Here is a 13,023-nt window from a genome sequence, read left to right as displayed (position 1 = left end):
TGCAGCATTCTGTAGTGTCAGAAAGTAAGGATAGGGGTGCCTGGGTGACTCAGTCAGTTAAGCGTCTGACTTCAGTTCAGGGCATGATCTTGCGGTTTGTGAGTTCGAGCCCCACACTGGGCTCTCTGCTGTCAGTTTGGAGCCCACTTCAGATCTTCTGTCTCCCTCTCTCTCTGCCCCTTCTCTTCCCTTCTCTTCCTCTCTCTCTCTCTCTCAAAAACAAATAAACATTAAAAAAAAAAAAAAGTAAGGATAAAGCTTTAAAGTTGGGGCAAGGAGGCAGGGGGAATGGTGGTATGTCAAAAGGGCACATAGGCCAACCTGAAAGAAAGTTCTAGTGGCCAAGGCTGGAACAGGTTGAGCAGCAAATTAAATAATGACAATATTGAATTATAACCCATAAAATAACAAATAGCCATGAATTTTTACTGATACAAATAGTTGAGTAACTAAATGGGTAAGAAGAATTAGTAAACTTAGAAGGAGAAAAAAATTTTAAATCACTATTAGAACAACATAGTACAATGTACATCAAGTTCCACCAATGGATGTTAAAATTAGTGAACAAAGTTTAAAGAGAAAGAAGATATTTGCATAGTCCAAATTTAAGTCTAAGGAGAAACCGGGTATTCGCATAGTCCAGGTTTCTCTCCCAAGATACCTAATAATTACAAAGAGAAAAATAACTTTCCACTGGGGACCTGGCGAACAGCACCTTAACCAAGGTTTACATCAGCAAACGTAAGATGTCATGTACCTCTGACAAAATGTACTGAGATTCCTTCTGGTATTTTTTTCCCCCAAATGCATAACCTCAATCTAATCATGAGAAAACATCAAGTACTAACTGAGGAGCATTCTATAAAATATCTGACCAGTACTCTTCACATGTTCCTGGAACTGGATCCTGAATGGAAAAAGGATAATGAAAAGCCAGTGAAATCCAAGTAAGTCTATAGTTTTGTTAATAGTATTACAGTATTGTCCCAATGTTAATCTATCAGTTTTGACAATTTTACTATAGTTATACTAGATGTTACAGAAACTCTCTGTGCCATATTTTTTTGCAACTTTTCAGTAAGCCTAAAAATTATCTCAAAACAACAAATTAAAATCGATAATGAAATAACCCCCAATTTTTTCAATGTTTATAATGGAAGCATGATGTCAGGCTTAAAATGCCATCTTTGTTCTTGAAAACCTCATCAAGAGCTATGCAAACCCAATCACAGCTTTTCAATGCATTCTCAAAAGCATTGTTTTATAAAGGATAACACATCAATAACATCTTTTTCTTGTTACCCTGTCATAATTATGATTAGCTGAAATTCATGATATGAGAGTAATGAGATCCACCTAAAAACCAAGCTTTAAGGGCTATCTCTATCGCACTGAGAAGGGAAGTAAGAGCAGGAAACTTACCTTTTCTAAACTATTTTCCAGAAGTGATTTGTGCCTCTTCCTTATTTAGGTGGAAATTGTGGAGGGAGAGAAGCATAGCAATTTGCCTTTTGTGGAAAAATTCAAGCCACTTCAATTTGCCTCTGGGATAGGGTAGCATTCTACCAGGTAAGATGGAATATATCTCCCTGGGGGTGGGGTGGGGTGGAGAGATATGTATCTACATCTGAGGTCAGAACACAATGAGTTGTCCGTAGCTCCAGGGAACAGCTAAGGAGCAAGACCAGATCTATACTGTAGCAACTGGAGTGGGTCAACTGGCCCTAGGTTGCTGGTAATATCCGCATAAATCAATGCTGCGTGTGTCAAATGGATTCTACTCCTAACTTAGATTTGATATGGAAGTGGTGAGTGATTTGGCATGATATCAATAGTACTATTAGATTTAGGTATGAGTGAATTGATATCATTAGATTTTTAACTATAATTAGCCTACTGCTTTATGATTTCTGAAGTACACGTTTTATTTGAGGTAACTATTATGAGGTACACTGGGAAGACATACAGTATCCCCATATGATGGAACAGGATAAAGGGATCAGAAAGGTTATAAATCAAAGTCAGGTGGTAGGTTTGCAGAACCAAGACTCCAGTCTCTAGATTTCCTTGCACAGAGTACGTATGCACTAACATAATGACAAGTATTATTTCCTGGATTCTTGCATTTCCTGCAGTTTTATTCCTTCTGTTTTTATTAGTAACAGGTAGGTATTAGGAACAAGTTATTAGTTACTAAAAGCATTATTTTCAGAATAGAAAAGGCATCACCCAAACCAGCTTCTACCAATGTATTAATTAATGCTGCAGACTTGTGCTACCCAATATGGCAGCCACTAGCCACATGTGGCTACTAAATACTTGACATGTCCATAGTCAGAATTGAGATGTGCTGTACATGTAGGATACCCACCAGATTTCAAAGATTTAATATGACAAAAAGAATGTAAAATATCTCAGTAAGTTTATATTGATTGCATACTGAAATTCTATCTTGAAGATATTGTTTATATAGAAAGACAGATATAGACAGTGTTTAACAGTTTCCAAATAATAGTAAGCTTTATAAGGATCATTTGACGCTCACAAATTGGGCAGTTATTCCCATTTTACAGAAGAAGCTATGCTGGGGTGACTACGTAGCTCAGTAGGATAAGTGTCAAATTTAACTTGGTTTGGCTCTTGGTTACGGCTCAGGTCATGATATCACAGCTGTGAGTTTGAGCCCCGTGTCAGGCTCTGTGCTGACAGTGCAGAGCCAGCTTGGGATTCTCTCTTTCTCCCTCTCTCTCTCAAAATAAATAAACTTAAAAATTTTTTTTAATTTTTAATTTTTTAATTAGTTTTTTAATTTTAATAAAGTTCAATATGGTCTTTTTGTCCCCACTATGAGTAACCCAGTGAACTCTCAGCTTCCTCCTCTATAAATATGGGATTGAAATACTCCCTGGAAGGTTTAGTCTGAGCATCAAATGAAAACGAATATAAAAACACCTGCACAGAGAAAGCACTCAACCACCCATTGATGGCCACGTCCTTTTATCCAGAAGATAATGATCTTGTCTTAGGCATTCCAAATTAATACAGGATGGTTGAATAAAAGGGGCAAAATGAAGTATTTTCTTCTCCCTTTCTAAGTATTCTTTTGTCCCTCCAACTTTTCTATCCCTTCTCTCCCCTGTCCTAGGATACAGTCAGCGTGGAGCCAGGGTTGGGCTGTGCAGGTCAGGAAGCAGATAGGGCAGGACCTCCTGTGTGAAAGTATCCAAACTTTGGGTACCTGTCAGAGAGTTTTTCTTCTTACCTTGTAAGACACTCCACTCAAATGGCCCCAGAGGGAGATCATAGGCTTATTACTTTCTAGAGGCTTCCGGTTTTGCCTTTCCAGATAACTCTAAGAACATAATACCAGAGAAATGACAGAGAGCTACCTAATGCTATCTGGCCCTAAATACTGATTTCCAGCCAGCTCTTGTCTAAAGTGTAAAATTTTTTTCTAGTTGCAAACCCAAAGAGATTGGGCTAGTGATCAGCAAAAGTGTAAGAAACTTTGTTCAATGGGGTGTCAGACACTGCCAAGATTTGACTGTACCCTTCTGTCAAAATCAAAACTTCTTCATTGAAATCAGTACGTTTGCTTTACTCACATCCACTCACCTTGGGTTTCAACAACCAGTGTGCTACTAACTTTCAATGTTATGATTCTCTGAATGGGTATTTTATTTATCTCTATAAATAAGCTAACTGTGTGGCTCAAAAAATAGATAGCCACTTTGTAACAGTCACTCAGTGAAACAGAATATCTTGCTTCAAAAAAAAAAAAAACTATGCTGGGGGGGTATCATGAGAAGGGGGAGTAACTGCTAATGGGTTTCTAGGGGAGGGGATGATGAAAATGATTCCACACACTGTTCACTTTAAATAGGTGAACTGTGTAGGATATGTGAATTATTTCTCATAAAGCTGTGTTGGGGGGGGGGTGGGAAATGAGGCTCAAACCACCAAGACAATTTATCATTACTGGTTCACAACCTAGAGTGAACAGAGAATGGATATTTTTTGTGTTTTTTTTTTAATGTTTATTTATTTTTGAGACAGAGAGAGACAGAGGATGAACGGGGGAGGGTCAGAGAGAGAGGGAGACACAGAATCGGAAACAGGCTCCAGGCTCTAAGCAGTCAGCACAGAGCCCGACGCGGGGCTTGAACTCACGGACCACGAGATCATGACCTGAGCCAAAGTCGGACGCTTAACCAACTGAGCCACCCAGGCGCCCCGAGAATGGATATTTTAAAGGATAAACTTTAGCTTTCTGTAGGCAGACCTACAGATCCTATATCCTATAGAGATGACAGCCATTCGGTTTTTTAATTTTCACTAAAAAAACCGCAACCCTATCCCATAACCCCAGAAAGCAACACAGAATAAGCCTTCCCTCTTGATATAACCTGTATCTGCTGCCAAACTTCTATCAAAAACTCCTGACATAGAAATACAGGGTACTTGAAGAACATTAGGTCCATCTATCCCTCTAAAAAGTCTAGACTCATCCCTGAATAAACCCCAAACCATCAAACAGCAGCATGTATGACCATAAGGTCTCAGCATCCAACAAGGGCTTCTCACAACACTTAGGGCAAGGAAAATTGCAACCACAGCTAGGAAATGTACTACTGCATGGACTACTAGGATGGGCACACGGATGCTCTCCCACTGCTGTTCTTCAATCCCCTCTGCATCTTCTGTAACACAAGACATTTCCCTCAGAAATAAATGCCAAGAAAAGCTTTTCTAAGGAGCTGGTAGGTTTCCGCCTTTATCCTCATTGAATTGTGTGACTATTCATCCCTTTTTATTGTGGCTCCCAGGAGGCAATTTTAATTTGCATAGCATCTGTCCAAGTCCATTTTAACCTGCTTCCCTTTACTCTTGATTGTATTTTATTTTCCACTTGTAATACTTATGCTCACCTCAAATGCTTCATGGAAGCTTAATAAAAATAAATGCAGAGACAGATTTTGGCTCTAAGTGTATTTTAATAGCATCTTAATACAAAAGAATGTGTCTCCTAATCTCGCTGAATACTCAGGGTTTGGAACAAAGATAACCAATACATATTTGTTACTATAAATCTATTTTTTTCTAAAAGTGGAACGAGCTTTTGTATTTTTACTATTAGGCAAGAAAATAAAACTAGGCGACATTACAGTTCTTGTTTTTAACTGCTATATTTACATTTTGGTCTTGAATTTTTCTGTATTGTTCTAACTTCTTCAGTACTATTTCTAATAAGTATTGTAATAATCTGGTTAATTTTCTGAAGTCAGTCATTAAAAATCAAGTATCCACAGAAAAAAAATTACAAAAGGGAACTCAATAGCTCTTTAACAAGCCAGCCATCCAAAGTTAAAGTCAGGGACAAAAATGTATGCCCTGAAGATAAGAAAAATACATAAAATATATTGGTTAATCCCTTTAAAAATACTAATAGCAACAAATTTCTCTCCCACCTTGTAGTAACTTCCATGTTCGATAAGTTTTTATCCATCTTATATCAACTCTTGTTTCGTACATTTGGAGAAAGACAAGAGTTTCACCCACCGGCTCTTAACACACACCACCAGACACAAAATCCGTTTGCACCAAGACATGGAATTCTGAAAAACCGATGTGAATTCTCAATTGGTATTTCACACTCGTTTTTCAAACGAAAGTGGGAGGGACTAACTCAAACCTAGTCATCTCAACTGAACAGTTTTCTATTTTCAACCAAATATACATGCAATACCCACGGACCACTCAAGCCACACAACATCCCCAGTAGCTTTCGCCATTTACTCACTCGGGTTAATAGTGGTTCAGCTGAACCGAGGGCTTCGATCTCAGGGTCCGTGTGCTCAGAGGAGGAGCGCTAACAGTCATTTATATAAACGCCGAGCTGAGTGAGCCAGACCTTCCTGCACACCCTAGGGAAGCAGCTCCTAACAATGGCATCAAGCATCTGTCCTGCGCTTTCTAAATCCTGAAGAGCTTTTCCAAAATCTCCCCGGCTCCTTTCCAGGTTGCTTCCTTCCTGTGACTCCGAAACTCTGCGGGATGGTCCAGGACTCCCACTTCCCTCCTGCGGGCTCTCGACTCGTTGTGTAACGACGGAGGACTCAGGACACAGCTGGAGCCCGCGGCAGACCCCCTTCCCCTCCCCCCTCCCCCTCACGTCTCCCCCTCCCCCTCCCCTCTCTCTCTCCCCCCTCCCCCTCCCCTCTCCCTCCCCCTCTCCGCGGGACTACTTCCCGCGCTCTCGGACCTCAGGCAGCCCACCGATGGTGTCGGCGCGCTGGCGGTGGGCAGCGCACTCCCACGCGCCGCTGCTGGCCTGGAGAGGCGCCTGCCGTGAGGCACGATGCGGGTCCGGGGCTGCTGGCAGCGGGTCAGGCGAGGTGGAGGGATTGCGAAGAGGCGAGCGCAGGCTGCGCGGACGCGGGCTCTACCTCGCTGTCTTTGGGCTGCAGGCGGGGAGAGCGCGGGGCGGTGGCTCCCTCGGGGTAGGTGCCCACAGGCGGGCAGGAGGAGTGGCACCGCCTGCCTGGCTGTCCTAACCGCCCGGCGCCCGAGCGGAGGGCGCGAACGGGTTCCGTGTGCTCTGAGCCCGACATTGGATCGGACCGCCACCCTCCCGCGGGGCCGGGTCACGGAGATGACACTCCTGGAGAGCGCAGAGTTGAACTCAAAACTCCCCAGGGCTTGTACCAAAGGGACAGTGGCAGTTAGCCCTGGTGATCACAGGACACTACCCAAGCTGATCAATACCTTCTCTGGATTGGGTCACTGTCCCGCGCCCCTAAGCACCAGGGGACGCTAACACCGTGGTTTTTTTTCTCTCACACCCGTTGCTCACCCAGAGAGCAAGTAGGTCGCTATTGAAAGAGTTTATGAGAAATTAGGTGCCTGCGCCCCAGGACAGTAAGTTCAGGAACTGAATCTAAGGGGGAGAGGAGCAGATTTTTGAATAAAAATATTACTATGAACAGTTCAATTGTATTCTTCACACTCCTGTAATAAATACTTCTCTGCAGCAGTGTTCGTGTGGAAAAGCCGGAAATTGTGCATATTCGAGAAAAAGTTTGGTTATCAGGCTTTATGAGTGTATAAGATTATCCCAAAATTTGCCTACTGCATCTACCCTTGGAAATTAGTACTTTCATCTGTTTTCTGGTTTGTATTTACAAACAAAAATCGTTATTGAAAGCAACACTAGGAATTACTGCTAATTCTTCACCCATTGCTAGAAATCTTTAGCTATGGGGCACCTGGCTGACTCTGTTGGTGGAGTGTGTGACCCTTGATCTTAAGGTTGTGAGTTCAGGACCTGTGTTGGGTGTGGATTCTATTTTTAAAAAGACAAGTTTTAGCCAGGAAGCCTATATAAGAAATCGATTTGGGGCGCCTGGGTGGCTCAGCCAGTTGAGCCAGGACTCTTCTTTTTTTTTTTTTTTTTAAATATGAAATTTATTGTTAGATTGTTTTCCATACAACACCTAGTGCTCATCCCAACAGGTGCCCTCCTCAATGCCCATCACCCACTTTGCCCTCCCTCCCATCCTCCATCAACCCTGTTTATTCTCAGTTTTTAAGAGTCTCTTATGGGTTGCCTCCCTCCCTCTCTTTTTTTTCCCTCCCTTTCCCTCCCCCATGGTCTTCTGTTAAGTTTCTCAGGATCCATATAGGAGTGAAAACATGGTATCTGTCTTTCTCTGTAGGACTTATTTCACTTAGCATAGCACTCTCCAGTTCCATCCACGTTACCACAAATGGCCAGATTTCATTCTTTCTCATTGCCAAGTAGTATTCCATTGTATATATAAACCACAACTTCTTTATCCATTCATCAATTGATGGACATTTAGGCTCTGGACAACCTGGAAGAAATGGACGAATTCCTAAGCACCCACACACTTCCAAAACTCAAACAGGAAGAAATAGAAAATTTGAACAGACCCATAACCAGTGAAGAAATTGAATCAGTTATCAAAAATCTCCCAACAAATGAGTCCAGGACCAGATGGCTTCCCTGGGGAATTCTACCAGACATTTAAAGCAGAGATAATACCTATTCTCAAGCTGTTCCAAAAAATAGAAAGGGAAAGAAAACTTCCAGACTCATTCTATGAAGCCAGTATTACTTTGATTCCCAAACCAGAGAGAGACCCAGCAAAAAGAGAACTACAGGCCAATATCCCTGATGAATGTGGATGCAAAAATTCTCAATAAGATACTAGCAAATCGAATTCAACAGCACATAAAAAGAATTATTCACCATGATCAAGTGGGATTCATTCCTGGGATGCAGGGCTGGTTCAATATTTGCAAATCAATCAATGTGATACATCACATTAATAAAAGAAAAGATAAGAACCATATGATCCTGGCAATCGATGCAGAAAAAGCATTTGACAAAATTCAGCATCCTTTCTTAAAAACCCTCGAGAAAGTCGGGATAGAAGGAACATACTTAAATATTGTAAAAGCCATTTATGAAAAGCCCACAGCTAATATCCTCCTCAGTGGGGAAAAACTGAGAGCTTTCAGCCTGAGATCAGGAACACGACAGGGATGTCCACTCTCACTGCTGTTGTTTAACACAGTGTTGGAGCCAGGACCCTTAATATCAGTCCAGGTCATGATCTCTCAGTGGTGCGGCTCTGTGGGTGGAGCTGTTTAAGATTCTCTCTCCCTCTCCCGCTGCTCCTCCCCAGCTTGCTCTCTTTCTTTCAGAAGGAAAGAGAGAGAGAAAGAGAGGGAGGGAGGAATTGATTATACATAATTTTTTAGAATATTAAAAATACCATACTGTATACTTTTAAAGGATTTTAAAGTATATATCCATGATGTGCTCAAACATTTGGGTGAAATTGGTTTTTTGGATTAATTTTGAGACCGTTTAAAGATGCTTAAAGACCCATATACAAATATATTTGTCACTTTAAGCCAAGGCTGAGTAAAATTTTTCAAAGCTGGCTCTTGATAACTGCAAAATTTAAAAACGCCCTCTGAAGAATAAAGCTTTACTGGTATCAGTAAAGATTTTAAAAGTTGCCAGCAAACTCTGAAGGCAATTCCAAGAGGGGAATTATAAAAATGGAAAAAATACACATGAATCTGATTTAAAAAGCACATAAAAAAAGAATAAGTTGAATATAGCATTCTGCAATTACGTAAAATGAAAACAAACCAAAAACTTATACCTAGAAAATAGCTAGCAATACAAGAAAGTGTTATTTTTCTGGGTTATGACATTACTGTTCTTTTTTTCCTTCTATTTTAGTGTGATTTTCTATATTTGTTTCATGCAGATATGCAACCTTTATATTGGGAAAAATAATTTTGTTTAAAAGTAAAATAAATCAATGAAATGTCAGTGTTTTAGTCACTAAAACGTATGTATAAAGACAATGACAATACTTAGAGTCATAACCTCACCCAAAATAGAGCTAAAAAAAAAAAAAACACTAAAAGAATTAAAACTTTCTGCCTGTTTTTAGTCTAATTTTTAGAATACTTTGATTTTTTCGTATTGATATGTCAGTGTATGTGCTAGTTAACGTTACATTAATTCCTAATCTCACTCTAATACACTCTAAAGATCCACCTAAAAACCAAGCTTTAAGGGCTATCTCTTTTGCACTCAGAAGGAAGTAAGAGCAGGAAGCTTACCTTTTCTATACTATTCTCCAGAAGTGATTTGTGCCTCTTCCTTTTCTAGGTGGAAATTGTGGAGGGAGAGAAGCATAGCAATTTGCTGATTTCTCTAAAGCTGATCATTGCCATCAATTTGATAAATTCAGACTAAAGCCAACATTTAATAAATGTATTGCATTGTTAAGAAACGAGTCATTTTAGCTTATAAGTTAGCATTTTATTTTTGGGCTAGTCATTTTTTTTAATATTTATTTTTGAGAGAAAACATGCACATGTGTATGCAAGCACGAGCAGGGGAGGGGTAGAAAGAGAGGGAAACAGCGGATCTGAAGAGGTCTCTGTGCTGAGAGCAGACAGCCCAACGTGGGGCTCAAACCCGGCTGAACAATCCAGCTCAAACCCATGAATCCTGATCATGACCTGAGCATAAAACCAAAAGCCATTGGCTTAACCAACTGAACCACCCAGGTGCCCCTGCACTAATCATTTTCAAATGCCCTGTCTTCTGTTTTGCTGTTTGGGTAGTTTAGGTCACAAAATATAGGGAGGGAGGAACCTAAAGATGACCTTCCTCATTTACAGGTGAGTCACCTGGTGGAAAGGAGACCAGTTTGCACAGGGTCAAAAGTTAGGGTAAATGGGGAACTCACAGCTTCTAAGACTGCTGCTCTCTGCCCTCCACCTCATAACCTTCCTTTTTTATATTACCAGAGAAGAGTAACTGCCCAGTATTGAGAGAGCCTGATATTGGAATTCCCACTGAATGCATTCTCATTCTGGCACTTTTTCTTTTTACCATTTAACTAAACTTATTTTTCTCTCTTGTTGTAATATCAAACAAGATGAAAAAAATGACTTGGAGGGGCCCCTGGGTGGCTCAGCACAGAGCCCACTTCAGATCTTCTGTCCCCCTCTCTCTGCCTCTCCACCGGCACACTCACTCTCTCAAAAAGAAACATAAAAAAAAAATTACTTTAACCCAGCAAGCCCATACCATCTGCTTTTAGTCTTTTTCTATGCATACACATTTTCTTAAAAAACAAAATGAGCTTACATACAATAGGTACAGAGATGAAAGTCATCATCCCAGAAGTCAGATAGCCTGCATCTGTATCCTGGTTCACCCAAACCCTGGATATTTCTGCTTGTACTAATTACTTGATCTTCAGGTGGTTATTGGTAATCAGTGGAAACAATCTCTTAGGGTAGTTAGAAAGAGTAAATGAGATACTGTGTGTAAAGCCCTGAACAGAATTATTATCACTGGTTAGCACTCAATAGATGGTAACTATTATTATTTTGTAACCTGCTACATTGTAAACTGCAAACATGGTTCCCTGTCATTCAATATCTTTCTACAACTTTATAATTAATAGCTGCATGGTATTCATTTGTTTGTTATATACCATAATTAACTAATCTTCCTATTAGTCACAAAACATTCTTGTAGCTATTTCATCGCACACATCCAGATAAATTCCAGAAGGCGCCTTGCTCAGGCAAAAGGTGTTGCTTGTTTTAAAATTTTTAATGCAAAAAAATTTTTCTAATGTATATAGCCAGATTTCCCACAAAATTATTTGTGCCAAACTCACAGTCTCCCAAAATTTAAAAGGTTGTTTGTTCCTCTAAGCTCTCACAAATACTGGATGGAATAATAATTTCAATCTTTTAAAATTTGACACATGACAAATGTCAGTGTTTTAATGTACATTTCTTTGACTTAGTGAGAGTAAATTTTTTTTTTAATTTTTTTTTAACATTTATTTATTTTTGAGACAGAGAGAGACAGAGCATGAACGGGGGAGGGGCAGAGAGAGAGGGAGACACAGAATCAGAAACAGGCTCCAGGCTCTGAGCCATCAGCCCAGAGCCCGACGCGGGGCTCGAACTCACGGACCGCGAGATCGTGACCTGGTTGAAGTCGGACGCTTAACCGACTGCGCCACCCAGGCGCCCCGAGAGTAAATTTTTTTAATGTTTAATGATCATTTGTGGTTTATTCATGAATATTCTATGTAAGACCTTTGCCCATTTCTCTCTATTGATTTCTTAGGCTGAAGAGCAAGTAAACAGAAGGACACTGGATCTCTGATGAACATTGATCTCCTGAACTCTCTCCAAGCTAGTTGAAGTCACTGTTTGTCATATTTTATGAGCCTTATAATCAAACCACGGAACTATCAAAATTAAGATTTCTTTACAATCCTAATTGAAAGCTTTGGGGCCATCTGGAGTCCACACCCATTAAACACACATTGAAGATCTAAGTGGGCACTGGCAGGGGTGGGGTGTCACCTTATGTTTTTGTAGGCAGTATGCATGGACATGAACAGATAGATAAGGAAGGTGACCTCAGGCGAAGGGAGCAAACAAACTCATTCATGAAATCACTTGAGCCTCACTTTTTTTTTTTTTTAACATTTATTTTTTGAGAGAGAGACAGAGACAGAGTGTCAGCGAGGGAGAGGCAGAGAGGGAGATGTAGAATCTGAAGCAGGCTCCAGGCTCTGAGCTGTCAGCACGGAGCCTGATGTGGGGTTCAAACTCACGAACCACGAGATCATGACCTGAGCCAAAGTCAGATGCTTAACAGACTGACCCACTCCTGAGTGCCCCTTGCTTTTTGAAAACTCCAAAAATAACTGGAAGTTTTTCTTTTTTTGTGGCGGGCAGGTGGTAATACTCCTTTTCAATAATCGCACCAGTGAGGGACTTGCCTGTATGGTTTTCACAAGGGTATCAGTGCTTAATGGAATGTCAGCAACAGACACAGGCAAAGGATATAAATTTGTTTAATGTTGATTAAGGGTATGGCTTATTATACAGAATGGCAAACCAAAGCAAAATCAACAACAGTATTCTCATTAAAGGATCAAACTTTCTGGGCCTGTAATTCCATGAATCAGTCACCCTACTATCAAAGCTCCCATATAGACGTCTACTATGAGAAGCTCTGCTCATCCTTCTCACAGGATTTTTAATGCCTTCTTCGCCTTTCCCAGCTGTCCTGAGCTCTCAGTCTAATTGCCAGCCTGGCCACCAAGTGCAAGGAGCTAGTGAGGGCTCAGTGTATTCCTTAATGCTCACTCCAAGGAGTGAGCTTCTCAGAGTCAATTTTCCCCTATCGAGTCCAGGTTTCATACAGGACTTATTTTATGGACATGGGGCATTTGGGTTATGTATATAACATCTGTAATGTGTCCAAGGTATATTTATTTTCACTACTTCCAAGATAAAGCAAATAAAAAACAGTGCAAGCAGCTATGTACACCATGCTCCCCCGTGAAGTCCGTGACAGGAAGGTCAGTCTGTAATGACTTGAACGCCCATGAGTAAGTGAAGGAATGGAAACAGAGTACAGATAAC

General features: G+C 40.7%; 1 protein-coding gene across 8 annotated transcripts in view; it reads right to left on the bottom strand.

Annotated features, from left to right (window-relative positions):
* ABCG2 (ATP binding cassette subfamily G member 2) overlaps positions 1-13,023 on the bottom strand; it is a 130,553-nt gene that overhangs the window by 59,775 nt on the left and 57,755 nt on the right. Inside the window, exon 1 of one of the 8 annotated variants that reach the window (XM_023252947.2) lies at positions 6,263-6,705. The exons of 5 other annotated variants lie outside the window; for them this stretch is intronic. The gene's annotated coding sequence lies outside the window, so the exon portion shown is untranslated. Of the gene's footprint in view, positions 1-5,800; positions 6,115-6,262; positions 6,706-13,023 lie in introns of those variants that run through there. 2 more of the 8 variants (XM_045056111.1, XM_045056109.1) reach the window with 2 other exon arrangements.

The sequence above is a fragment of the Felis catus genome, chromosome B1 (genome assembly GCF_018350175.1).
Source record: "Felis catus isolate Fca126 chromosome B1, F.catus_Fca126_mat1.0, whole genome shotgun sequence".
Classification (NCBI taxonomy): domain Eukaryota; kingdom Metazoa; phylum Chordata; class Mammalia; order Carnivora; family Felidae; genus Felis; species Felis catus.
The sequence above is the reverse complement of the archived record's forward strand: the minus strand, read 5'-3'. Positions and strand labels throughout refer to the sequence as shown.